The sequence below is a fragment of the Ornithorhynchus anatinus genome, chromosome 5 (genome assembly GCF_004115215.2).
Source record: "Ornithorhynchus anatinus isolate Pmale09 chromosome 5, mOrnAna1.pri.v4, whole genome shotgun sequence".
Classification (NCBI taxonomy): Eukaryota; Metazoa; Chordata; class Mammalia; order Monotremata; family Ornithorhynchidae; genus Ornithorhynchus; species Ornithorhynchus anatinus.
This window is the reverse complement of record NC_041732.1, coordinates 20032602-20059787: the sequence shown is the minus strand read 5'-3', so window position 1 is coordinate 20059787 and position 27186 is coordinate 20032602. Positions and strand designations below refer to the sequence as shown.

At 43.7% G+C, this 27186-nt stretch overlaps 1 protein-coding gene and 1 non-coding gene across 2 annotated transcripts in view; one reads left to right on the top strand and one right to left on the bottom strand.

Annotated features, from left to right (window-relative positions):
- The window catches only part of AGBL1 (AGBL carboxypeptidase 1), a 631789-nt gene that overhangs the window by 27771 nt on the left and 576832 nt on the right, over positions 1-27186 (bottom strand). The window lies entirely within an intron of this gene.
- LOC114812739 lies at positions 4477-4609 on the top strand. Its single transcript, XR_003760390.1, has one exon. It is a non-coding gene; the product is annotated as a small nucleolar RNA SNORA7 (small nucleolar RNA).

Here is a 27186-nt window from a genome sequence, read left to right as displayed (position 1 = left end):
TGTGCCCTCTTCTTGGTCTCTGGAGAAATGAGTGATTTGTCTGTCATTCAAGACAATGACATGGTGAGTCTGATGCAGAGCCACTGAATGGGCTGTTTATGGGAGGGGTTAGTGGGTTCCTCTTCTAATGATAGGCTCTCAAAAAATCCTAAAATCCAATCACAAGCCCTTACAAAGGCCCTTCTGGTCTTATCCAAGTGGTTGTCATTTACAAAAAGTAAGGGCTGAGTCTGATTCTCAATAAAACTGCTAATACTTGTTATTAATTATCATTATGGTATTTAAGTGCTTAGTATGTGTCAAGCACTGTACTAAGCAGTGGGGTAGATATGATCAATCAGTGGTATTTATTGAGTGCTTGCTCTGTGCAGAGTACTGTACTAAGCACTTGGGAGAGTACAACATAACAGAGTTGGTAGACATGTTCCCATACGAGTTAATAAGGTCGGACACAGTTCCTGTCCAACATGGGGCTGACAGCATATGTAGGAGAAGAAACAGGTTTGGATCTTCCATTTTACAGTTTTATTCATTCATTCACACAATCGCATTAAATGAGCGCTTACTGTGTGCAGAACACTGTACTTGGAAAGTAAAATTTGGCAACAGATGGAGACATTCCCTACCCCATGACGGGCTCACAGTCTAGAAGATGGGCTCACAATTGAAACATAGAGAAGTTAAGTGACTTGCCCAAAGTCACACACCAGGGAAGTGTATTAGAACCCAGGTCCTTTTAGTCCTAGGTCTGTGCTTTTTCCAATCAGCAATGCGGCTCTTCCAATTAAAAGATTCTTCTTAATAATTTCCAACCCCCAGATACCTGTTTTTTTGTTGTTGCTTTGTTTTGTTCTGTTCTTGTTTGTTTTTTAAATGGAATTTGTTCAGTGCTTACTATGTGCTAAACTCTGGAGTAGATGTAAGGTAATCAGGATAGACACAGTCTCTGTCCCACATAGGGCTCCAAATCTTAATCTTCACTTTACAGATGAGTTAGACAGACATGGAGAAGTTAAGTGACTTGCCCAAGGTCACACAGCAGGACAGTGGCAGAGCCAATATTAGAACACAGGTCCTCTGACTCCCAGGCCCATTCTCTTTCCACTAGATGATGCTGCTTCTCAAAATCCATTCTAGGATTTCTAATGCTTTACCCCTAATAATGACAACTATTGAGAAGCAGGTGTCTCCATGCCTCAGTTACCTCAACTGCAAAAAGTAGATTTAATCCTACTCCTGCTTACCTAGACTGTGAGCCCTAAGTAGGACAGATCTACATGTCCACCCTAATTACCTCGTATCTACCCCACTGCTTAGTACAGTATTTGGCAAATGGTGAGCCCTTTACAGATTTCATTTATTTCATTAAAAAAAATACTTCTCCTTTTAAGACTTTCTTTCACTGAGTACTAAGGTGGAAAAGGTGGAAGTTCCTAATTTAGCATGAATAATTACACCGAGATCTGTCTTTGGAATAAAGCCGTCCCCTCATGGGCACATATAGCAATCCATCTCCAGAGTAAAAATCATTTACTCTCAGCTTTGGCCATCTGTGTACCAAAATACTTAGTCCAGTGCTCTGCACACAGTAAGCGCTCAAAAATACCACTGATTGATTGATGGGCACTTTTAACAGGGGCTAAATGGCAATGTGGCTACTGTTAATCTGCTAAATGTTCTTAAATGCAATCAAGCACTTTAGCTACTGGTTTCCTCAGTGGCTTTTCTTTCAGTTGAGAAAATGTGCAGTACCTCAGAAATGAATTTCAAGTATCCATAAATAGAGAAGCATCAGAAACTTCGATGTGTGGTACGTATTGACGTAGTATGTATTTATTTACAGACAGCATCTATCTCCAGTGTCTGTATGTCTATCTCCAGTATTTATCTGCCACATTATCTACCTCCATGCAGTTCCTATCTATCTACAGCTTCTTTCTATTTATATCCAGAGAATCTATCTCTCTAATTATATCTTTATATCCCTAATGTCTTCTGTAATTCTCTGTCTGTCCAAAGTAGGCATTTTTTTTCCATGGCATCTGTGACTGTCTATCCACAGTACCTCACTTGGACTATTTCTTGGCTATACATCCACTGAATCTCTCTGTATCCATAAGCCTCTACATTTGTCCTTCAATCTGCAGTATCCATCTCAATCAATTCTCTCTCTCTTGCTCTGCTTCACCAAACATTTTTCTTCTCATCCACTGATCTCTGTCTTTTTTCTCTCTGAGTTTCTCTTTCCCTCCCCTCCCTATCTCCCGGTGGAATGTATACAGAATATTGTCTGTTCACACACCAGAGACACAAATAGAAGTACTCTGACTCCAATCTTTTTTTAAGGCTCTGAATTTATGCTTCTTATTTACCATAAACATTAGTTCCCTAAGTTCAGAAGTCAGGGTACCAGTTCATTATCATCATCATCAGTAGTATTTATTGAGCACCCTCCAGATACAGACCACACTATTAAATGCTTGGTAGAGTACAATACAACAAACTAAGCATTCACATTCCCTGCCCACAAAAAAATTACAGTCTAAAGATGGAGCAAGACATTCATATACAAAAATAATTTATAACATAAAATATATAATTAAAAGGTATGTTGTTGTTGTTGTCTTATGCTGATAAGTCATGTCCGACCCATAGCGATGGCATGGACACATCTCTCCCAGAATGCCCCACCACCATCTGCAATCATTCCAGTAGTGTAACCTTAGAGTTTTCTTGGTAAAAATACGGAAGCAATTTACCATTGCCTCCTTCTGCGCAGTAAATTTGAGTCTCCTCCTTTTACTCTCTCCCGTGCCACTGCTGCCCAGCACAGGTGAGTTTTGACTTGTAGCAGATTGCCTTCCACTCACTAGCCACTGCCCAAACTAGGAATGGAATGGGTATGACTCTGATTGACAGCCCCTCCCATAGTCGAGACTGGTGGAGTACTGGAAGCTCCCCAAGTGCGACCCTTGAGAGGTGAATAGGTATGTATATACTCCAATTGTACCATGAAAGCAAACCCATGCTTTAGGGTTAGCCTATAGGGTTCAAGGAGGAGAGGAAAGGTTAGGATAAATGCAATGACCTGGGATGGCTGCCCGAATTCATTACTAGAAAATGTCGAGAGTTCTCCTCATTGATGAAAATATGCATATCAAGGTCCTCTGGATTTGAGGATGGGCTTACAAATTTTTATTCATGGTGGGATTGTGTCTACTAATGTGGTCTAACAGAAATAATATGAGCCTAGGCATCAGATGTCATGGCTTCTAGCTCTAGCTCCACCACTGTCCTTCTTTGTGACTTTGGGCAAGTCACTTGACTTCCCTCATCTGTAAAATGGGGATTTAATACCTGTCCTCCTTCCTATTTAGACACTGAGCCTCATGTGGAACATGGACTGTGCCAGACTGGATTACCTTGCATCAACCCCAGCACTTAGCATACTGTTTGACACATAGGCAGCATTTAACAAATATTACTGTTAGTATATGCATAGGAATAACAACATCAAGAAAGATCTATCAGAAAACCTGTTAAAAATTTCATAAGTTTTTCATTCACACCATCTCACATGTACCATAACACACACACACTCCCTCACCACACACACCCCTTCTCCTCCAGGCTTGGCCCTTCCACGACAGCCCTTGTGGCAGCATGAGGCATCAAAACATTATAGCAGTCATGTTGTGCCGACAGGCTGGCCCGGCATTGTAAAACATTTATAAATCAGCCCCTAATGACCAGCCTCCACAGTTTATGACCAGGGATAATGTTCTTCTACCATGGAAGGAAGGAAGGAAGAAAAAATACAGGGGAAAATTCTAGAGCACAGAGGGATAATGAAAGGTGTCAGGGAGGACTCTGGAAATAGATTGTACTCTGAGGCAGATAACAATAAAGTCATCTGGCAACATTTGAAAGTCCTGTAAAACCAACCTGCTAATCAATCAATCAGTGGTATTTACTGAGCACTGTACTAAGTATAACAGGCACCTTCCCTGCCCCCAACAAACAGTCTAGATTATTGTAGTAGTGTTTTGTTCTGTTCTGTGACAATGTGAATACAGTGGTATTTTTTAGGTTCGTACTCCGTGCCAAGCTCTGTACTGAGTGCTGGAGTAGATGTAACACAATCAAATCAGATGCAGGTCCAAGCCCTTTCCCTCTTGGCACTCACAATTTGAGGGAGAGGGAGAATGGGTATTTAATCCCCATTTTTAGATGAGGGAATTGAGGTACAGATTAGTTAAGTGGCAGAGACAGGATGAGATTCCTGGTCTCCTGACTCCTAGCCCCGTGCTCTTTCCACTAGGCAATGCTGCTACTTCTTGCTAAATCGGAAGTTGGTGGAGTTGGGAAAGATCTTTTCAGACACCTAGCCCTCCATCATTTTCAGCACCATCATCACTGCCATGATATCCTCATAACATTATTCCTTGGTATTTATTGAGCATCTACTGCCCATTCTCCCTCTCAGGGTTGCACCTGGAGAGTTTCCAGTACTCTATCAGTCTTGACTATGGGAGGGAGAGTCAAGCAGAGGCCCACCCATTCCTAGCTTGGGCAGTGGCTAGCGAGTGGAAGGCAATCTGCTACAAGTCGAAACTCACCTATGCTGGGCAGCAGAGGCATGGGAGAGAGTCAAGGCCTGAGACTCAAGATTTTGCTGCACGGTAGGAGGCAATGGCAAACCACTTCTGTATTTTTACCTAGAAGACTCTGTGGTTACCCTACCAGAATTATTGCAGATGGAGGCGGGGCGTTCTGGGAGAGATGTGTTCACGTTGTTGCTATGGGTAGGAGAAGACTTGACGGCATAAAACAAGAGTGTCCATAAATGTGATAGTCTACCCCACCCATAGAAAAGGAGACAGTTTCTAGAACACAGTAATGATTCACTCCTCAGAACCGCTACCAGAGAGGAACTGGTGACATCATTTGGAGCATCTCCAATTAGAGGGGAGGATTTTGACCAGGAGGAGGAGTTTAGTTAAAATGGAAGGAAACTCCAGAGCCATGAGGAGAAAGAAGATTCCCTGTTAGGCATTTGAGAGGAATTTTGCGTAGTCATCCAGAAAGTGTTCCAAAGTGATCTGTATGAGTGGAAGCTGCAATATCGGAGACTTGCTATCTCAGGGAGGAAATGGAATATTTGATCTTCCCCCAAGCCTCAACACCCAGTTCTTAGGGTTCAGGACTGACTAGTTCACTCTTGAATGCTTCCCATGGTTTTTGGGGATTAGGGAATCAAATCGACAAGGCACTGATGGTACAATGGCAAAATGTACATAGATATTGCAAAAGAAAGGACAAACAGGGGAAATGAGGGCCTAGTCAGAGAAGGCCTCTTGGAGGAGACATGAGTTTAGGAAGACTTTGCAGGTGGGCAGAGTGGCAGTCTGTTGTTATGAATGAGGAGAGAGTTCCAGGCCAGAGGGAGGACGTGGTGTGCAAGGGGTAGGTGGTGAGGTAGACAAGATCGAGGTTGGCATTAGAGGAACAAAGTGCACAGGTTAGGTTGTAGGAGGAAGGGAGCAAGGTGATAAGAGGGAGCAGCAATCTTCATAACAGGGAGCAAGGTGATCAGGTGCTGTAAAGCTGATGGTAAGAAATTTCTGCTTGATGCAGGGGTATATGGACAACCACTGGATATTTTTGAGGAGACATGGACTGAATTTTTTTAAAAGAAATAATCCGGCAGCAGAGGAAAGTGCGGTTTGGAGAGGGGAGAGACAGAAGGCAGGTAGGTCAGTGAGGAGGCTGATGCAATAATCAAGGAGGGATATGACAAGAACTTGGATCAGCTTGGTAGCCATTTGGATGGAGAGGAAAAGGCAAATTTTAGCAATGTCGTGAAGGTGGAAACAACAGGATCTGGTGATAGTTTGAATATGTGAGTTGAACTAGAGAGATGAGTCGATAAGGCCACGGTTGTGAAGGTAGACAAACCAAGAAGTTTGGGTTGAGGGGAAGCCGCCTAGGGATGCAGGACAAACTGAAAGATGAACTGTTAAAGGTGGAAGACAAAGGGAAAGAAAAGGGGAAGCAGCAAATGGCTCTGCAGCTCTTCAGGGCAGACAAGTTGCCTGAAGCATCCCCTTTCCCCTTATATAAAGTCAGGGTTCAGGTAAGACTTGATGGGATATCCTATATGAAGAGGCTCTCTGAGGATGCATTACAAGTGATAATCAATCTCTTGTGACTGAACCTATATTATGTACTTTGCTATTCTCGGGCTCCGGGTTTATGAAGTCTGCCATGGAGGATGAATTATATTTTCAATAAGTCACTGTTGGCTAATGAGGGTCTGTTATCCTCGGCGGCAAAGGAGAATGAATGGGTGCCGTGGGCCAAAATGGGACTGGCGGTTTCTGAGGAGCCGTTCCAAGGGGGTTCCAACTCTCAGACAGCAGCGCCCTTTCCAAAATGGATTCCTTTCTTCCCTTCTCTCCTCAGAAGTTATCTAGAGGAAGAGCTCCTGAACATAACAGACGGTGAGGTCTGTGTCTGATAACGTTCAGATTAAATCAAGGTTTCGGTTCTAATTATACTGCATTTAAATGAACTTCGTCTGATAAGTAATTGTAAATGAAGTGCAATTTAGCAAGTATTTATATCACTGTTGCCTTTCTCAGCATAACTACTTTTTCCTCTTTCCTATTGTACTCAGGAAGAGAGAACACTTCCTGAGTTCAGCAGGCGAGAACCTCCCCCTGTTCTCATCATCTTTAGAGTCTCCTTTAAGTTATGTAGAGGGGTAGGATTTAGGTGTTTCTATTGGTGAAATTGGGGAGCAATCTGGCTCAGCTCAGGGGCACATTAGTTCCAAGAAACAAGCCAATTGGAAGCATCGGGGGTCCAGGAATTTGAAACTCTTTCAAGGGCTAGCATCTATCTTAGGTGAAGAAAATTTCACTCAGTGAATTCCTCTTATGCCTAGTCAAAGATCCCACAGGCTTGAAGTGGCTGTTAAAACCTAGTTCTGATACCTTTATTTATCATATTTATCGAGCAATTACTGTGGGCATAGCACTTTACAAAGCACTTGGGAGAGTACAGTATAATAATAAACAGATACAACCCCTGCCCACAATGAACTTACAGTCTAGAACAGGAGGTGAGGCATCCAAGAGTGGTGACAGAAGAGGGCCAAAGCCCTCTGCCTTTTATGTCCCGCTCTGCCTTGGTTCGTCGGGAGAAAAAGTTGGAACCTGCTTGAAAAATCTGTGCTATGGCACACACACCTGAAAATCAGAGGACAGCATGGTGTAGTGGATAGAGCACGGTCCTGGGAGTCGGAAGGTCATGGGTTCTAATCCTAGCTCTGCCATTTGTTTGCTGTGTAACCTTGGGCAAGTCACAACTTCTCTGTGCCTCAGTTACATCATATGTAAAAGGGGGATTGTGACTGTGAGCCTCATGTGGGAACAGGGAATGTGCCTAACCCAGATTACTTGTATCCACCCCAGTGCTCAGTATAGTGCCTGGCACACTGTAAGTGCTTAACTACCGTAATTATTATAATTAGGCCCCAGCCCTCACCTATTCTTAAAGGGAGGGCCCCTAGGGTGTTCCTCAAAATGAAAATAAAGGTCTGCAAGAAGCTGGAGTCTGGACAGAGGAAAAAAGGGTGGAATGTTATTCTCAGGATGAGGGAAGGCATTTATGCAAATCTGGATAAGAAAGAAAGAGAGGAACACATGGGATAAGACATAACATTTGAAATGCTATGAGATGAGGACCGGAAAACAGCTCAAAAGAAGAGGGATAAACAGTGTGAGATGAAAGCAGATCCGGGTGATCGGAATGCTGAGCTCAGGATCGGCTGTTTATTCAGGACGCAGATGGAGATCTCAGGCCTATTCCATCACGGCAATGATGGAATATAGAGCTGTGGGTCCCTCTCTTCCACATCAGAGTTCTAATTAAGGGGCCAGAAAAATACCACCATTACCCTCATCTGTTTGTGTTCCCTCACTGAAAGGACACCATGAATCTCTCTGACAGCTAGTCATTATGGGCACATACGAGCCCCCCTGAACCCCTTGGCTTCAGCTAGCATAATCGAACGCTCGGCTAAATGCCCAGTTAGAATGAGAGGGGCACATGGAGGTTTCTGCTTACACCAACCTCGAGGGACAGACACTGCCATCAGGTTGGAAAAGAACATCCATCTGGGAAATCTGTTTCAGTTTGGAACCTTGGTAGAGAGAAGAAAAAGAAGCAGCACGACTTAGTGGAGAAAGCACGGCCCTGAGAGTCAGAAGGATTCCTATCCTGACTCGGCCACTTTTCCGTTGTAAGACTTTAGACGTCACTTCGCTTCTCTGGGCCAGTTACCTCATCTATAAAATGGGGATTAAGACTGTGAGCCCATGTGAGACAGGGACTGGGTCCAACTTAATTAGCTTGTTTCTACCCCAGCACTTAGTACATTTCCTGGCACATAGTAGATGCTTAACAAATATTATAAAAAAAGGGGAATTGGATGAGACAGGGGAGGAACAGAAGTCAAACAGAAGTCAATTCTTTCTAAGGTCATGGTGGTTCAAAGCTCCCAGGTCAGAGTTTGGTTATTCATTCAATTCATTCAATAGTATTTATTGAGCGCTTACTATGTGCAGAGCACTGTACTAAGCGCTTGGGATGAACAAGTCGGCAACAGATAGAGACAGTCCCTGCCGTTTGACGGGCTTACAGTCTAATCGGGGGAGACGGACAGACAAGAACAATGGCACTAAACAGCGTCAAGGGGAAGAACATCTCGTAAAAACAATGGCAACTAAATAGAATCAAGGCGATGTACAATTCATTAACAAAATAAATAGGGTAACGAAAATATATACAGTTGAGCGGACGAGTACAGTGCTGTGGGGATGGGAAGGGAGAGGTGGAGGAGCAGAGGGAAAAGGGGAAAATGAGGCTTTAGCTGCGGAGAGGTAAAGGGGGATGGCAGAGGGAGTAGAGGGGGAAGAGGAGCTCAGTCTGGGAAGGCCTCTTGGAGGAGGTGATTTTTAAGTAAGGTTTTGAAGAGGGAAAGAGAATCAGTTTGGCGGAGGTGAGGAGGGAGGGCGTTCTAGGACCGCGGGAGGACGTGACCCAGGGGCCGACGGCGGGATAGGCGAGACCGAGGGACGGTGAGGAGGTGGGCGGCAGAGGAGTGGAGCGTGCGGGGTGGGCGGTAGAAAGAGAGAAGGGAGGAGAGGTAGGAAGGGGCAAGGTGATGGAGAGCCTTGAAGCCTAGAGTGAGGAGTTTTTGTTTGGAGCGGAGGTCGATAGGCAACCACTGGAGTTGTTTAAGAAGGGGAGTGACATGCCCAGATCCTTTCTGCGGGAAGATGAGCCGGGCAGCGGAGTGAAGAATAGACCGGAGCGGGGCGAGAGAGGAGGAAGGGAGGTCAGAGGGAAGGCTGACACAGTAGTCTAGCCGGGATATAACGAGAGCCCGCAATAGTAAGGTAGCCGTTTGGGTGGAGAGGAAAGGGCGGATCTTGGCGATATTGTAGAGGTGAAACCGGCAGGTCTTGGTAACGGATAGGATGTGTGGGGTGAACGAGAGGGACGAGTCAAGGATGACACTGAGATTGCGGGCCTGCGGGACGGGAAGGATGGTCGTGCCATCCACGGTGATGGAGAAGTCTGGGAGCGGACCGGGCTTGGGAGGGAAGATGAGGAGCTCAGTCTTGCTCATGTTGAGTTTTAGGTGGCGGGCCGACATCCAGGTGGAGACGTCCCGGAGGCAGGAGGAGATGCGAGCCCGAAGGGAGGGGGAGAGGACAGGGGCGGAGATGTAGATCTGCGTGTCATCTGCTTATTAGAGAATGCAAAAGAATTCTACTACACTTTAACTTCCCAAAGCCAGGGATCGTATCAACCAACTCTATTGTACTGGACTCTCCCAATCGCTTAATACAGTGCTCTGCACTCAGTAAATGCTTAATAAATGTAATAATAATAATGGTAATTGTTAAGAGCTTCCTATATGTCATATAAGATACAAGATACTCTGGTCCCACATAAGGCTCATAGACTAAATAGGAAGGGGAACAAGCATTGAATCCTCGTTTTACAGATAAGGGAACCGAGGCATAGAGACTCCCCCTCCCATCCCTAACTGTAGGGGTTCCTCCAGGGTCAGTTCTTGGTCCCCTTCTATTCTCCATCTATACTCACTCGCTTGGTGAACTCATTCGCTCCCACGGCTTCAACTATCATCTCTATGTGGATGATACCCAAATCTATGACCTCCTCCCCTGTTCTCTCTCCCTCCCTCCAGGCTCCCATCTCCTCCTGCCTTCAGGGTATCTCCAACTGGATGTCCTCCCCACACCTAAAACTCAACATGTCCAAGCAGAGCTCATTATCTTCCCTCCCAAATCCTGTCCTCTCTCTGATTTTCCCGTGATTGTGAACCCCATGTGGGACAACCTGATTACCTGTGATTACCTGATTACCCCAGTGCTTAAAACAGTGCTTGGCACATAGTAAGTGCTTAACAAATACCAATATTATTATTATTATATTGATGCCTGTTTACTTATTTGATGTGTATATACCGATTATTCTATTTATTTATATTGATGCTATTGATGCCTGTTTACTTGTTTTGATGCCTGTCTCCCCCTTTCTAGACTCTGAACCTGTTTTGGGCAGGGATTGTCTCTATTTGTTGCCCGAATTTTACTTCCCAAGTGCTTAGTACAGTTCTCTGGACACATTAAGCGCTCAATAAATACGAATGAATGAATGAATGAAAATTAAGTGACTTGCCCAAGGGCACAGAGCAGTCAAGTGGTGAAGCCTTGATTAGAACCCAGGTCCTCTGACTCCCACACCAGTGACCTTTTCCTTAGTCCATGCTGTTTCTGAGGTTGGTCTTCCCCACCTTCAAGCAATTCATCAAGCGAAGAAATAGAGTTCCCAAAGGATAGGTTCTCAAATTCCTTCTAATTAATTTATAAACCTGAAAATCTTTCCTCCATCTCTAAATACCCCACAAGAATGAGACTATTAGAGACCCATTTAACAGAGTTAAAGCAGGCAGCTCCTTCCTCCTGTGAAATGAGGCTATATCTCATCCATGATCAGATGGACCCATAACTTTCCCTGCTTGACACTTTAAACCTGACAGATTATGGAATATTTCCACAGCTGCCACCAACTTGGCAACACACTTCTCTGGGGTTGTTTAGCTGAGTTCAGACTTCTTAACCTTTTAGGTCTCTAACCATTGGCCTTTCTGTCTCCCATCCTGCACTGAGCACCAGTGTCCACTGCTTTGTAGCTGCAGGGATTGTATCTACTAACTCTTTTGCATTGTACTCTTTCAAGAGCTTAGCACTGTGCTCTGCACACAGTATTTGTTCGATAAATACCAGTAATTGATGAACTGATTGGAGGAGACTCAGTCAAGAGTTGGGGTTGCATCAGCCCCAGTATTTAGTCCAATGCATGGCACCTAATTAGTACGTAAATTTTTTTCATTATCATTATCATTATCATTATTTAATATTGCCTACTGATGGAACCCACAAGGGGCTTTAGCCCTGAAGCAGGCACTCCAGATACCTCATTTACCATTCTGCCCTGGTCTATGCCCAGGATACATCTTAAGACACGAGGAATCTCAGTTGTCTGGAAGGTCCAGGTTGGTTTAGGTCCATTAGATGAGGACGGTTACCCATTACCTAGATGCCCTCACTTTTCCCTTCCCCTGACTCCTTCCCTCTGCTTGTAGTTTCTGCTCCAACCAAGCCAATCAGCTCAAGCACTTAGTAAGCATTTAATAAAACCACTGATTTGGATTTGGATGGATTATGATCCGAAATACTCACTTGTCCCTCTTCTAAGCTCAACCTGGATTGCTTCCCAACCATCATAAAACCACATTCCTTCAGAAAAACTTGGCTAACCACATACCTCCTCCAGGATACTTCCAAGATTAAATTTTTCTGGCTCTTAATCTTCCAACCCCCTGCATCCCTTCTCTATTATTTGTGTACACATCCCTCAGGGTTGATCCCCACAATTCTGTTGGTCTGTCCCCCAACTGCATGACTTTTTTTTAGTTTTGTGTGCTGGGTTTGTGTTCATGATTTCTCCCCCTTGAGCCACTTGAGACCGTGCTTGTTGTTAGTATTTTTCCCAGTACTCAGGTCAGAGTTGTAATACCGTGGATGCTCGATAACTACTGTTAAGTGTACTTTTCAATGAATGGGAGACAATTACATTTATGAATCAGTGATTTTGCTCAACATGTTCTTCCTTGTACTCTGTAACTCTTTCAGTGAGTAGCATAGTGCCATGTAAACAGTCAGGTCTTAATAAGTGTTTATCAGAAGAGTTAATAAATTAGAAAATCATACAGGCTAGGAAAACAATATTTCTGACAGTAGCTAAACTCTTCCCAGGACCCTAAAATTATTAGTTCAAGTTATAGACTACTGACATTTCCATTTAACAGTCATTCGCTTGTAAACTACTAGAGGACAGTGACCATGGTGTGCCCTAATAGATAGAGCACGGGCTTGGGAGTCAGAGGCACCTGGGTTTTAATCCCAACTCTGCCACTTGTCTGTTGTGTGACCTTGGGCAAGTCACTTAAACTTCTGTAGGCCTCAGTTACCTCATCTGTAAAATGGAGATTAAGACTGTGAGCCCCATGTGGGATGGGGACAGTGTCCGAACCGATTTGCTTGTATCCATCCCAGCTCTTAGTAATAATAATAATAACAATGATGGCATTTATTAAGTGCTTACTATGTGCAAAGCTCTGTTCTAAGCACTCGTGGTGGGGGGGGAGGGATACAAGGTGATCAGGTTGTCCCACATCGAGCTCACAGTCTTAATCCCCATTTTACAGATGAGGTAACTGAGGCACAGAGAAGTTAAGTGACTTGCCCAAATTCACACAGCTGACAACAGGCAGAGCTGGGATTAGAACCCATGACCTCTGACTCCCAGGCCCGTGCTCTTTCCACTGAGCCACACTGCTTCAGAGCCTGAGACAAATTAAGTGCTTAACAAATACCATAATTCTATGTTTACTGTATGCTCCCAAGCAACAATAATAAATGATTAATAGTGCTATCCATTTAAGTACTTACTATGTGCCAAGCACTGTGCTAAACTCTGGAGTAGGTGCAATACAATCAGAGAGTAATAATAATAATGGCAATTGCTAAGTGCTTACTGTGTGCCAAGACTGTATTAAATGCTGGATAATAATTATTATGACATTTGTTAAGCACTTACTATGTGCCAGGTACTGTACTAAGTGCTGGGATAGATCTGTGCAAATCGGATTGTACACAGTCCCTTCCCAAATGGGTTTTATAGTCTCAATCCCCCTTTTAGAGATGAGGGAAGTGAGGCCCAGAGAAGTGAATTGACTTGCCCAAGATCAGACACAGTCCCTGCCCCACAGAAAGCTCTCTGGGAGGGGGAACAGGTAGCTCACTGTGGACTGGGAATGTGTCTGTTTGTTGTTGTAGTGTACTCTCCCAAGGGCTTAGTACTGTGTTTTGCCCACAGTAAGCACTCAATAAATACTACTGAATGAATGAATGGGTACTTAATCCCCATTTTACAGATGAGAAACCTGAGATACAGAGACATTAAGTGACTGTCCTCACTCAGGAGGCAAGTGAGGGAGCTGGGGTTAGAACCCAGGTCTCTAGACTCCCACTCCTGTGCGTGTGACTCCCAGGTCTGTGCTCTTTCTACTAGGCCACACTGGTTCTCTGGCCATTATGCTGCAATACTAGACCTGCATAATAATAATGATAATAATAATTAGGCCAAGTGCTGTATACCAACTAGGAACTCAGTAAATACCCATGATGATAATGACGAATATGATGATTATGATGATGATGATGAAGATGTTCTGCAGGATTCTCTGATGCTCTTCTCAGAGATCTGGAATTACAGTCTGATTTTCCTGGCCCTTGGATTTATTTCCTGGTATCAAGTTAGACAAGCAATGCAGTTGTATTATCATCATCAATGGAATTTGTTGAGCACTTACTGTGTGCAGAGCACTGTGCTTGAGAAAGTATAATATAATGGAGTTCATAGACAAGTTTCATGTCCACAGTGATCTTAAATCTAGAAAGGGAGACAGATAGTGATATAAATAACATATAATAATTGTTGTGGTACTCTCCCAAGTGCTTGGGACAGTGCTTAGTACTCAGTAGGTGCTTAATAAATACCACTAGTTGATTGAACAGTAATTCCTTGGGCCCTGCTGTTTCTCCAATGGAAAGAGCACAGCTCTGGGAATAATAATAATAATACTTCTGGTATTTGTAAAGCACTTACTATGTGTCAACCACCATAGTAAGTGCTAGGGTAGATACAAGCAAATCGGGCTGGACACAATCCCTGTTTCATGAGGGGCTCAAAGACTCAATTCTCATTTTATAGATGAGGTAACTATGGCCCAGAGAAGTGAAGTGACCTGCCCAAGGTCACACAGCAGACAAGTGACAGATCCACATTTTGAACCCAAGACCTTCTGACTCCCAGGCCCATGTGCTTTATCTACTATGCCATGCTGCTTCTCTAGATTCTGACTGTAGTCCCAGCTCAGCATGTGGAGGAATGTCCGCTGGAGCAATGTTTTCAGGGGTGAAGGTTTGTAACTCATGAATCACTGATTACATTTTTAAGGCATTTATTGAGCACTAACTATGTGCCAGGCACTGTACTAAGCAATTTAGAAAAGCAGCATGGCCTAGTGGATGGAACATGGTCCTGGAAGTCACAAGAACCTGGGGTCTAATCCTGGCTCTGCCACATGTCTGCAGTGTGTCCTTGGACAAGTCACTTAACTGCTCTGGGCCTCGGTTCCCTCATCTGGAAAATGGGGATTAAGACTGTGAGCTCCATGTGGGACAGGGAGTGTGTCCAACCTGATTAACATGTATCTACCCCAGTGCTTAGAACAGTGTTTGTCTCATAGTAAGTGCTTAATAAGAACCATAATCAGTCATTATTACTATTATTACTAGGTTAGATACAAGCTAATCAGATTGGAAAGAGTCCATGCCCCAAATGGGGCTCACAGTCTTAATCCCCATTTTATACAGATGAGGTAACTGAGGCCCAGACAAGTGAAGTGACTTCCCTAAGGTCATGCAAAAGAACTCAGGTCCTCTGACTCCCAGGCCGGTACTCTTTCCATTAACCCACACTGTTTTTCACTGCATTTTACCAGTTGGACTAGTCCAGAAGAAATCCTATAGGATAACTAGTCAAGGCCATCGCTTAAGCAACGGGCATAATGGACCTTGGCTTTCATTGTGAAAGTAAAGACGTCAGAAAGACACACAGAGAATGGATTTTTCACAACCTATACATTTACTAGGTATTTAAAAGTAAAATATATTGGGGGTGAAGTTTCCAGTGCCATACCAGTCCCAGGCAAAAGATAACCACCTGAAAATGTGGGAAGCAGTGTTGCCTAGTAAAAAGAGCATGGGCCTGGGAGTCAGAAGGACAAGGGTTCTAATCCTGACTCAGCCACTTGTCTGTTGTGTGACCTTGGGCAATTCACTTCACTTCTCTATGCCTCAGTTACTTCAACTGTACAAGGGGGTTTAAGATCATATACCCCAAGTGGAACATGGATTGGGTCCAACTTGATTAGCTTGTATCTACCCCATCACTTAGCCCAGTGCCAGACACATAGTAAGCGTTTAACAAATAACGTAAAAAAACCCCAAAAACGTGACTGTCCACTATGGAAGCAGACACATGATAGCTGTGCTGAGAGAATGCAGTAAGCGACCAGGGGCAGGGTCCCAGGGAGAAGGATTGCCCTTTCGAGGGAAATGCCTTGACAGAGCATGAAAGAAAAAACAGAACTATGTCTCCTACTTTTATCTTCGCTATAACTCCATCACTTCAATCCCCCTGAAATCAAGAGCGTTGATTTTCTTCGCCCCCAAGCCCTATACCACCTTCCTCCTTACCAACCTAACGGGACCGTCAGGGACTTCAAAGCTTCTTAACCATTCTATGGCTCGCTCCTCTGATCGTCTGCTTTCTTTTGGCATAAAATCAGCTGAAAAGCATCACAAGGCACAGCCTTATTTTCATAAACCCCTTGTTCAGCTTATCAAGCACCTTCCAAGTCACTGCCTGCCTGAGACACTGATTTGGATTCTCCGGCTCAGCGTTTACTTGTGTACCGCTGCTTCCGAGTGTCGAGCTGCTTGTTATGCTACTTGTAAGAACCAAAGCTGCATCAACAGCTGGAGCGCCTTCTTCTGAGAGATCATCTCAATCTGCTTTGAGGGGAAACATAGAACATAAACCAGATTAAAGTGGAACCCCTGATTATTGAAATAACCCCTCCTTAGGGTGGATTGGATATCCAGGGACTTTATCTCATTACAAGGGGTGTGTGGCATTCTTCCTGATGGATTAGACTCCTATGAAGCACGGTCTAGTGGATAGAGCACGGGTCTGGGAGTCAGAGGACTTGGGTTCTAATCCTGGCTCTGTCACTTGTCCGATGTGTGAGCTTGGGCAAGTCACTTCAGTTCTCTATGTCTCAGTTTCCTCATCTATAAAATGAGGATTAGGACTGTGAGCCCCAACTGGGACAGGAACTGTCTCCAACCCACTTTGCTTGTTTCCACCCCAATGCTTAGAACAGTGCCTGCCACACAGTAATCACTTACCTCATACCACAGTCATTATTATCATTATTATTATCATTATTATTATGCAGGTCAGGTTATTGCAGCATAATGGCCAGAGAACCAGTGTGGTCTAGCAGAAAGAGCACGGACCTGGGAGTCAGAGGACCTGAGCTCTAATTCTGGCTTGTCAACTGCCTGCTATATGACCTTGGGTAAATAATAATGATAATAAAAATGATAGTATTTGTTAAGCACTTATTATGTGCCAAGCACTGTTCTAAGTGCTGAACACTGTTCTAAGTTAACTTCTCTGGGCCTCAACTTCCCCATCTGTTAAATGAGTCTCTCCAGTCTCGCATTTCCTCCTGTTTTCAGGACATCTCTCTTTGGATGTCCTTCCATCACTTCAAACTTAACATGCCTAAAACAGAACTCCTGGGCTACCTGGGCTTTCAAAAATCCCTCAGCCTCCATCAGGCCTCACCATCTCTGACCAAACAGTTTCTGGTTTGCCCAGGAGAGAAGGTTCATAGAGAGGGCGGATGAAAGTATCTCTACTCTCAATTGATTCCTCTTGGCTGATGTGTTTGTTGCCTTCTGTTCCCCAGCTGAGATTCATTTCTGGATCATTTCATTAAAGGAAAACACCCTTTTCTCCATTTCACAAGCTCACCCCAGTTCCCTGGCTCCTTGATTACTGTGGAGGGCAATTACTCACCCACTTTTTCCTTCCTCCCCCTCTCATCTGTCTCTCTGACTGGAGGCTCTGACCTTTTGGCCCTCACAGAGTATTCTACATGAGGAATCCAACCCGGTTATTGTTGCAGTTCAGTTACGGCGTCTGTGTTGCTTCTCCAACTTCCATCACAAAACCCTACAGAGGGTGCAATCAAACTGTCAGGGCTGAGTGAGGTTTGGCTGATCCCATCTGCTCTGTGGAAGATTCCTGTCAGAGGCATCAGGATGTGGTGGATACAGTTGTTTGCTCTTTAAATAACAGCAGATATATATACTTTTGTCCACTTGGCCAGGTGGAATATATGCTTTGTCCTGCTTCTTCAACAGTGAGCGGATTTCTCTTTCCTTGCACTGTGGCCCTGGTACCCCCTCGATCCTCCCTGACTCTGTTCCAATCCAAATGGCTCTTTGGAATGCCAGTTGATCTTTGCTCAGAAGGTCAGAACACCATCTCTCTGGCCCTTGTATTTCTACAGCCTCCCACCCATTCAAGTCCTTGGTTTGGGAGCTTCTGAAAGAAAATGCCTTTTTTTTTACGAATCCTATTCTTTTTCCTTAATGAGGCTGTTAAAGAGGCTGGAGGGAGCTGGAGGCTTTTCTGAATCAGCTCTCCTACAGGGAAAGAATGGCCCATTTTTTAGGGAAACTAACTGCCTTATATCAAGTAAATTGCTGTTGTTGTCCATATGGCACAACTAATCACCTGGACCATTGGTGGAAGAGAATCTTCAGTGACCAATTGAAAGGAAAAGCCTGTTTTAATGGTGGGCACTTAGATTAATTGAATGAAATAAGGGCAAAACTGCATTATTTTATTTGGCTTTTTTAATAAATGGAATGAACCTTTAATCAGTGAGCCAGCATGAGGCCCATTTTCTCACCTTTCTGCCATAACATTTAACATCTCCTTAGGTGAGAAACTCTCCCTGGGTTCTTCATCTCCTGGAAGACAGCAGGAGCCTGCAGAGCTGAAACTCTGTGGGGTGGCTTCATCCCACTTTTCTCCTGACCCTCTCGCCCCAAGACCCCTTCTAAAGCAAAATTTGGAGAAAGAAAGGGCTTTGAGTGAACCCACAATGGATAATGAGCCTCGCTCCTGGGCACCTGTTCTCAGAGAAGCCCGCCAATCAAAGCATTCTCTGGTGGTGGCAAAAATGTGTTTGCTTTCACAGGTTTAATCCCTTTCTATTAAAGTTAATGCATATATGTAGTAAAATGAACTTATATAACTAAGGTTGAGCCAATAGAATGCAGTCCTTAAAGAGGTTTTAAGTTAGCTATGGCTTCAGTTGACACATTTCTTTAGTGATCACCCTATGCTGCTAGATTATAAACTCCTTGAGGGCAGGGATCTTGTCTAGCTAACTCTACTATAGGCCCAAGGAACCTGCCTACCAACTCTGTTGCATTTTACTCTCCCAAGTGCTTATAACAGTGCTCTGCACAGAGTAAGTGCTCAATAAATGTGATTGATTGATAGAGAAGCAGCATGGCTCAGTGGAAAGAGCCCAGGCTTGGGAGTCAGAGGTCGTGGGTTCGAATCCCGGCTCTGCTACTTGTCAGCTCTGTGACTTTGGGCAAGTCACTTCACTTCTCTGTGCCTCAGTTACCTCATCTGTAAAATGGGGAATGAAGACTGTGAGCCCTATGTGGGACAACCTGATTACCCTGTATCTACCCCGGTGCTTAGAACAGTGCTGTGCACATAGTAAGTGCTTAACAAATACCAACGTTATTATTATCCCAAAGGTTTAGTAGAGAATATTCTCTGCACAGAATAAGAATTCAATAAATATGATTGATTGATTGATTGAGATTGCATTTCTTTCAATCTTGACTTTGCTGTATTCAAGCCACCCAGGAGTAAACTGCCAGATCTAGTGATGGAGAGAACCTTCCAAGGACATCGATCAATCGTATTTACTGAGTGATTTTGTGCAGTACTGTACTAAATGCTTGGAAGAGTACAAATGACCAAGTTGGTAGACATCTTCCCTGCCCACTAGCAGCTGACAGCTTCAAAAACCAGGTAGAACAAAAAGATCAGGAAAGAAAGACAAAGGCTAAAGAGGGAATATTATTGAGGTTGACAGAATCAAAGGTTATGTGGGAAGGCATCATATAGAATTATTCAGCCAATCCCCTAGAACCCACTGCCTCTTGAAATTAGCTCAGAAAAAGAAACTCACTTCCTCACCCAGCAGCCTGTAAGCAAATAGAAATTGGTACATCAAGAAGTTGCCCAGGCTCAAAATATCTGCACCCTTAAGATAAATTTGGGTATATTCAAGGACAAGAGGTTCATAATGGATTGCTAAAAGGCAAATTAAGGCTATAAAAGAGGCAATTAAGGATGTTAAATGGAAAATCCCAAACCGTGATGATGGAAGTTACAGTATTCCTCCAACTATCCTTTGTTGCCACAGTGACAGCATACTGGGTTTGATGGACTTTGATGGACCATTAATCTGATCCAGTAATGGATTATTTATGCTTTTATCTCCTTATATTTTTATTCCTAGATCAGGGGATTGTGTCTCCATGCGGAACGCAAATGCAATTTCAGATTATTTGAGTGCACTTCTGAGAACCTAAATGACCTCCATCGTTCTTTGAAATACCATATGTTGTGCTGTTTTCTCTGTGACTCCTGCTCGGTGACTAGTGACCACATTCGAGAAGAGTCTGTGATCCAGTAGATTAGTAGGTCTCGTTGAAGAGAAGCACACGGGTAGATTTGGCTCCTGTTTTGGGTGCCTGTTTTGATGGAAAGCTTGGAAAATGTACAACTCCCAGGCTTGGTTCTAATTTATGCTTCCTGTAAAAGAGGAATGCAAAACCCGAAGTCTTCAGAGGGGACACAAATTTGGTCATTTTAGGAAAGGGGAACACCGTCAATTCCTCTCAAAAAGATAATGGCATGACATATGAGCCTGAAAGCATAATCATTCCATAGACACATCTACCAGACAAGTTGATCAAACCTCCTAGATCAGGACAGAATAAAGTCTAGCTGGAGCAGGAGAGGGTAAACCTTTGGATTCAAGGGAAAAGGAAAGGAGGAAACAAACGGGTCAAATAGGAGAAGGGGGTCAATCTAAATGAACGACATGTCACTGAAAACCAAGCGGGCACCTTTTGAAGACAATAAGTCACCTGCTCACATGTGCAACTGTGAGCCTCTTTAAAACAGTAATGCAAAATGGAAGTCTTCAAAGGGGACAACATTTCATTTCAGGCCGGTAAAAGGAAATCAGCTCCAAGTTTGCCAATTAGCCTCCAAAATCCCAAATGGCAAAATAAGATCTACTTGTGGGAATGTGTTGAGGAGAAGCCAATTCAATTAGTTTCCCCGGCATAACTGTCAAGACCCAAAAACTAGGTGGAATAATGAACTGATTAAAACCTGTAATTGCAATTCAATGGAGGAAACCATTAATCATGAAGATGGCAGTGTTCCCTGTATTCCAGATTGCCTGGAGAAGGCATGCCAATGAAGGTAGGGATGTAGGCTAATGGGAACCTGAGGAGTAGGACCAAACATTATTAGACTAGTAAGAGAATCCGTGACTAGACTGAAGAAAGCAGGAGAGGATGACTCTTCATCCAGATAAACCAAAAACAAATATGTTCTTCCTTTTCATGTTCTTCATTTGCTTCCTTAAGTGAACCAAAGATAGCACAATCTCAAGCCGATTCTTCCTCATCTTTCAATTACGACATTTTCTCAGCCTCAACTCTCCTTTGGGTGTATATGTTTGCTTATCTTGAAACTGATTAATTTTGCCACTGCTGCAGATAATACATATTGATACTCATGGTCCGTTTCAAATGCAGGCAAGCCTTGGTTTAAGACGTTTCAAGCTTCCACAGATGGCATTTGTGTTTCTAACTCTCTTCCAATTGTACCAAATATGGGTTTTAGCTTGGCCACTAGCTTCCCTAGTGTGGGAGCTAGTGATGAGTAGGCAGTGGGAATGTGTGCAAGGGAGTTGTGGAGAAAGGGGGAAACAATTTTAAAAGCTACAATAGGGAGGAAAAGGGGATAAAAGTACAATTAAGGAGCAGTGGGGCTTGAAAGAGCTTGAGCCTGGGATTCAGAGAACTTCGGTTCTAATCCCAGTTTTGCCACTTGTCTGCTGTGTGACCCTGGGCAAGTCACTTCACTTCTGTATGCCTCAGCTCCCTAATCTGTTAAATAGGGTTTGAGACTGTGAGCCCCATGTGGGACAGGGACTATGTCCAACCTGATTTGGTTGTATCTATCCCAGCACTTAGAAAGGTCACTAGCCTATAATGAACACTTAAATATAACTATTATTATTATTATTATTAGGCTCACTGTGTCCAAACCATATTAGCTTATATCTACTCCAGCACTTAGTACAGTGCCCGACACTTAGCAAGTGTTTAACAAAAAACATAACAAAAGGTTTAAAGTGGATGGGGAAAGAGTGGAACAAGTGGGAAAGCCTGGGATAGAGGGGAGGTGAAAGGGTATGTGGTGCCAAGTTGAGTCATGAAGAATTAAGAGGAGTAGTAGTAATAGCATTGATAGACTACGTCATGCTTCTTCACCAAGTTGGAAGAGAAGAGGCATAAGCCAAGGGAAAAGGGATTTGAATGAGCATAAAAAAGGTCTTGAGCAAGATGCAGTTTCGGTCAAACCATAACTTGTCACTGTAAAATTTCCACTGCTGAATAACAATCTGTTACAGTGAACTCATTCATTCAATCACATTTATTGAATGCTTAGTTGCTTAGTACAGAGCACTGTACTAAGCATTGGGAGAGTGCAATATAGCGTGGCATAGAGGATAGAGCATGGGCCTGGGAGTCAGAAGGTAATGGGTTTTAATTCTGGCCCCGCCACTTGACTGCTGTGTGGTCTTGGACAAGTCACTTCCCTTCTCTGTGCCTCAGTTACCTCATCTGCAAAATGGGGATTAGGACTGTGAGCCCCACATGGAACAGGGACGGTGTCCAACCCAATTTGCTTGTATCCACCCCAGTGCTTAGTATAGTGCCTGGCACATAGTAAGCATTTAACAAATATGTAATTATTATTATTATTATTAACTATAACTTCCTCCAATCCTGCAAGCCCCATGACAGGGGGTCTCCTGGATCCAACCTAGAGAAGGCCGAGAGGGCCAAGTTGGGGGGGGGGATAAATTGATTTCCCCTCCTGCTCACCCTGAGCATCAGGGGCTGGCCCAGATTCACTCCTGATAAACCTCCTGGAAAAACCCACCAGTCTCATATCGACTGATCTTTCAACTCTCACATACAGCACACCACCAAATGCTGCCAATATTTCTTAAGCAACATCTCGTGCCTCCATCCCTTCCTCTTGACTCAAACAGATACCTCCTTGTCCAATTTCACATTATATCATGGCTAGATTGTCAGCCACTTGGACTCAAGCCACTATAGAGAAGTAGTGTGGCTCAGTGGAAAGAGCATGGGCTTGGGAGCCAGAGGTCATGGGTTCGAATCCCAGCTCTGCCACTTGTCAGCTGTGTGACTGTGGACAAGTCACTTCACTTCTTTGGGCCTCAGTTCCCTCATCTGTAAAATGGGGATTAAGACTGTGAGCCTCACGTGGGACAACCTGATTACCCTGTATCTACTCCAGTGCTTAGAACAGTGCTCTGCACATAGTAAGCGCTTAACAAATACCAACATTATTATTATTATTACAGAGTACACCCTGGCTATAACCTTATCCTCCACTATTTCCCCTATCTGTAATTTATTTTATTGCCTGTCTACCCATCTGGACTTCAGCTCCTCGTGGGCAGGGAATGTGTCTACCAACTCTGTTATACATACTCTCCCAACCTCTAGTACAGTGTTCTGCACCCAGTAAATGTTCAATAAATGTCAGTGATTGATCTTTCTCTACCAGACAACCCCATGGCTCCTTGGGGCACTCCCAGGGACCTCGGTGTCCTCTCTATCCAACCACCCCGTGGCCTTGCCAGGATCCCAAACTTGCTCTCCTCAGTGACAGTGAGGAATCTCCATTCTGACCTGTTACCCACTGCTCCTAAGAGATGGAGCCTGGTGCCACCTCCACAAAGTCTCAGGAAGACCAGGTGGCTGCAGCTGGAGAGTTCACAGCGGCCTTGTTTGTAACTGGATTCTGAGCCGTGAGGGGCCCAAAATTCGGCTCCTCTAGCCACAGTGCACAGCTGAGCCTTCCTTTTTGCCCTTAAGTTGTGGAAATGTTCTGTTTTATCCTTCCCTATGTGTCCATCTCCTGTCCCCTCTCCTCCTTTTTATTTTTAGATTGTGACATGTTCTCCTCTCTTTCTCCCCCAACCCCGCCTCTGAGGGACAGGGATTGGGTCTAATTCCCACTGGTGCATTCTTTCATTTAATAAACTTTTATTAAATACTACTACTATTAGCTTTCTTGCTGGTCTCTTTACCTCCAGGCTCACACCACTCCAATCTCTATTTCATGATGCTGCAAAGATCATCTTGAAATTTCACTCAGCACACACTTGACTCCTCTTCTAAAAACCCTAGATTGTCTTACGTCTCCTTCCACAGTAAGCAATAACTTTGTACAATTGGCTTCAAGGGTCTCCACCAAGTCTTCATTCCCATTTCTGGTCTGCTTGTCTTCAGCCGCTACTATCCTGTTTGCTCACTTCATTCCTCCCCTGCAAACATCTTGACTGTACCATGATTTCAATTCTGCCTCCCCTACCTCCATCCCAGCTCTCTCACTGTTCTTCCATCCTGAAACTCTGTCCCTCCCCACATCTAACATATCACATTTCTCCCCATATTAAAAGTCTTCTTAAAATCCCACCTCCTCCAACAAAACCTTTCAGCTTTTTTTTTTAGTAGTATTTGTTAAGTGATCACTCTATGCCAGGCAGTATACTAATGCTGGGGTAGATACAAGCTAATCAGATTGGACACAGCCCATGTTCTACATGTGAGGCTCAAAATCTTAACCCCCATTTTACAGATGAGGAAGCTGAGGCATAGAGAAGTGAAGCGACTTGCCCAAGGTCATAGAGCAGATAAATGGCAGAGTCAGGATTAGAACCCAGGTCCTTCTGACTTTCAGTTTACCCTCCTATACCTAAACTATACAAATCCACCAGTCATTTGGAGCCTGTATCTGTTTTATTTACACCTACTCTCAGTTCTTGAAAATATATGTTTGTATAATTGCACAACAATCAAACAATTGTATTTATTCAGTGCTTACTGGGTGAAGAGCACTGCACTAAGCACTTGGGAGAGTACAATATACAATGTAGCAGGCACATCTCCTGCCCACAACTAGCTCGTAGTCTAGAGGAGGAGACAGACATTAATATAAATAAATAAATTATGTATATGTACGTAAGTGCTACAGAAGTGGGTGGGGGGATGAATAAAGGGAGCAAGTCAAGGCGATGCAGAAGGGAGTGGAAGAAAAAGAAATGAGGGCTTAGTCAGAGAAGGCCTCTTGAAGGAGATGTGTCTTTAATAAGGCTTTGAAGGTGGTCTGTTGGAAATGAAGAAGGCAAGCATTCCAGGCCTGAGGCAGGACATAAAACAAAGAGGTTCTAAGAAGGAAGGATAAAGGGATAGGTCTGGGGGGAAGGGATTAAGGATGGATGCTTTTAGAAGCAAGAAAATTCCTTTGACCAAAATTGGGTAGAAGTGGTGTCATTGTTTTATGTGGCATAAGCAGCACTGACTTTCATTGCTTTTGTCACTTTTGAGTTAAAAAAAAGTTTTGCTGGCAAAGTAGGAGGAGAAGAAGGGAGAGGAGGAGGAGGAACAGAAGAAGGAAGTGGAGAAGGGAGAACAGGAGGAGGAAGAAGGAAAAGAGAAGGAAAAGGAGGAAGAAGAGGAGGAGAAAGAGAATGAGGGAGAGGAGTTGACAGAAAAGTGAATTCTCAAAGTTTGGGGAAAGAGGGTTCAATAAACAAAAAGCAGAAAAGGCGAGAAGGAAAGACTGAATCCTTCAATCACTGATGTGTTTTGAGTAATTATTGAGTGTATAACAATGTACTAAGTTTCTGGGAATACACAATATAAAATAATAGAGAAGCTCCTGTCCTCAAAGAGCTTGCATTCTAATGGGGGAGCAAAGCAGTCACAAATTATTTACAAATAGTAGGAGCAGGAATAGGAACAAAGTCAAAACTAGTAGAAACAAATGGATGAAAAGATGAACAGATAAATAAATAAGTAGTGTAAATACATCAGCAGAGTTTGTACAGAAACACTAAGGGACTAGTCTTCATGTAGGATGGTTCAGTAATCAGTGTACCCATTTATCACAAATAATGTGCTCTCGTATATGACTCTGCAGGGATAATTCCTATTTATGGAAAGGATCCTGTGGAGGCCTGAGAGTTCTTGAGTTCTAGTCAATGATATCTAGTCTAGGTCTTTGACCATGGGGTCCAGGCTCTGTTTTCATCAGGAGTCCTCTCCCACTACCACCTTTATTTCCCTTCCACTCTTCCACTTCATCCCCCCTCCACTTTGATTCTCACAGATGAAATCTGTGGACCACATTAGGCAACCAGCCAAGGAATTAGCTAAATTTAACAGTTGGATTTCCTTAAATCAACTTATGAAGCAACACAGACTATTGGAAAGAGTGTGGGTCTGGGAGCCAGAGGACCTGGGTTCAAATCCCAGCTCCACCACTTTTCGGCTGTGTGACCTTGGGCAAATCACTTAACTTCTCTGAGCCCCAGTTCCCTCATTTGTAAAATGGGGATAAAGACTGTGAGCCCCATGTGGGACCTGGACTATGCCCAGTCTTGTATCTACCCCAGGGCTTAATACGGTGCTTGGCACATAATAAGTGCTTAACAAATAAGATTTTTTTTTAAAAAAAGGAGAGTTCGGTTGCTTTTCTATTATACATCTGCTCAGTGTACCATTGAGATATAATCCCAAATTGGTCTCAGTTATGGTTTTTAGTTTAATGTGTGTGTCTGGAATATAAAATAAACTCACAATTTTCCACATTACAATGAATTCCCTGCTTTTGGCTCTGCGAGCCTGTTTTCACCTGGCATGAGAAGGTGCAAGCATTTTTAGAAAAAATGTTCAGTAAGCCTCTGGTGCCAGCCATACACTCACCAGTTTGATTTGGTTTATGGCCAAATTCTCCTTTTCATTTACTTCAGCTAGACGGAAGAATCTAATAGTTATTAGATCGTTTGGTAGTGCCAGTCCCCGATTGTTCTCCACAGCATATTTCATTACATCTGATCCTGCCATATTTTTAATATTTTAGCAAGGGGACTTCCAGAGGAGCTGATTAATAAGACTTATAAAATTGTTGCAAGAGCAAAGTGACAGCCTACAAGGAGAGAGAAGAAGTGGGTTAACTGATGAGTTCCCGGATAAGGAGTCAGTCTCCCAGCACTCCCAAAGGAAACCAGCATAGTGGAGTCTTACTTGTTTCACAGCTGAATGACTGATTCAAACACCCACCACTCAACAAAACACACGCAAGTCGAACACCTAGTCCATTACAGTGACGGGAAGAGTGTCTTTCTCTCCTTGCCTCCTGCTACCACTAAAGATAGACATCTTCCAGGGGAGAGTGTCGGCTGGCGCTTCACACTTCTGAACTCACCAGAGACACTGTGAATCAGCCTGCCAAGTCTCTCAATTTGAAATGGAGAGAACCCAGGCCTGAATAAATGTGGGGCTTTAATGGGTCTGCCTATTTATGCCTGGGGGTCCATTCCAAATTGTGTTCTTGAAAAGTAATCAGTCCTTCACTTATGTATTTCTGTTG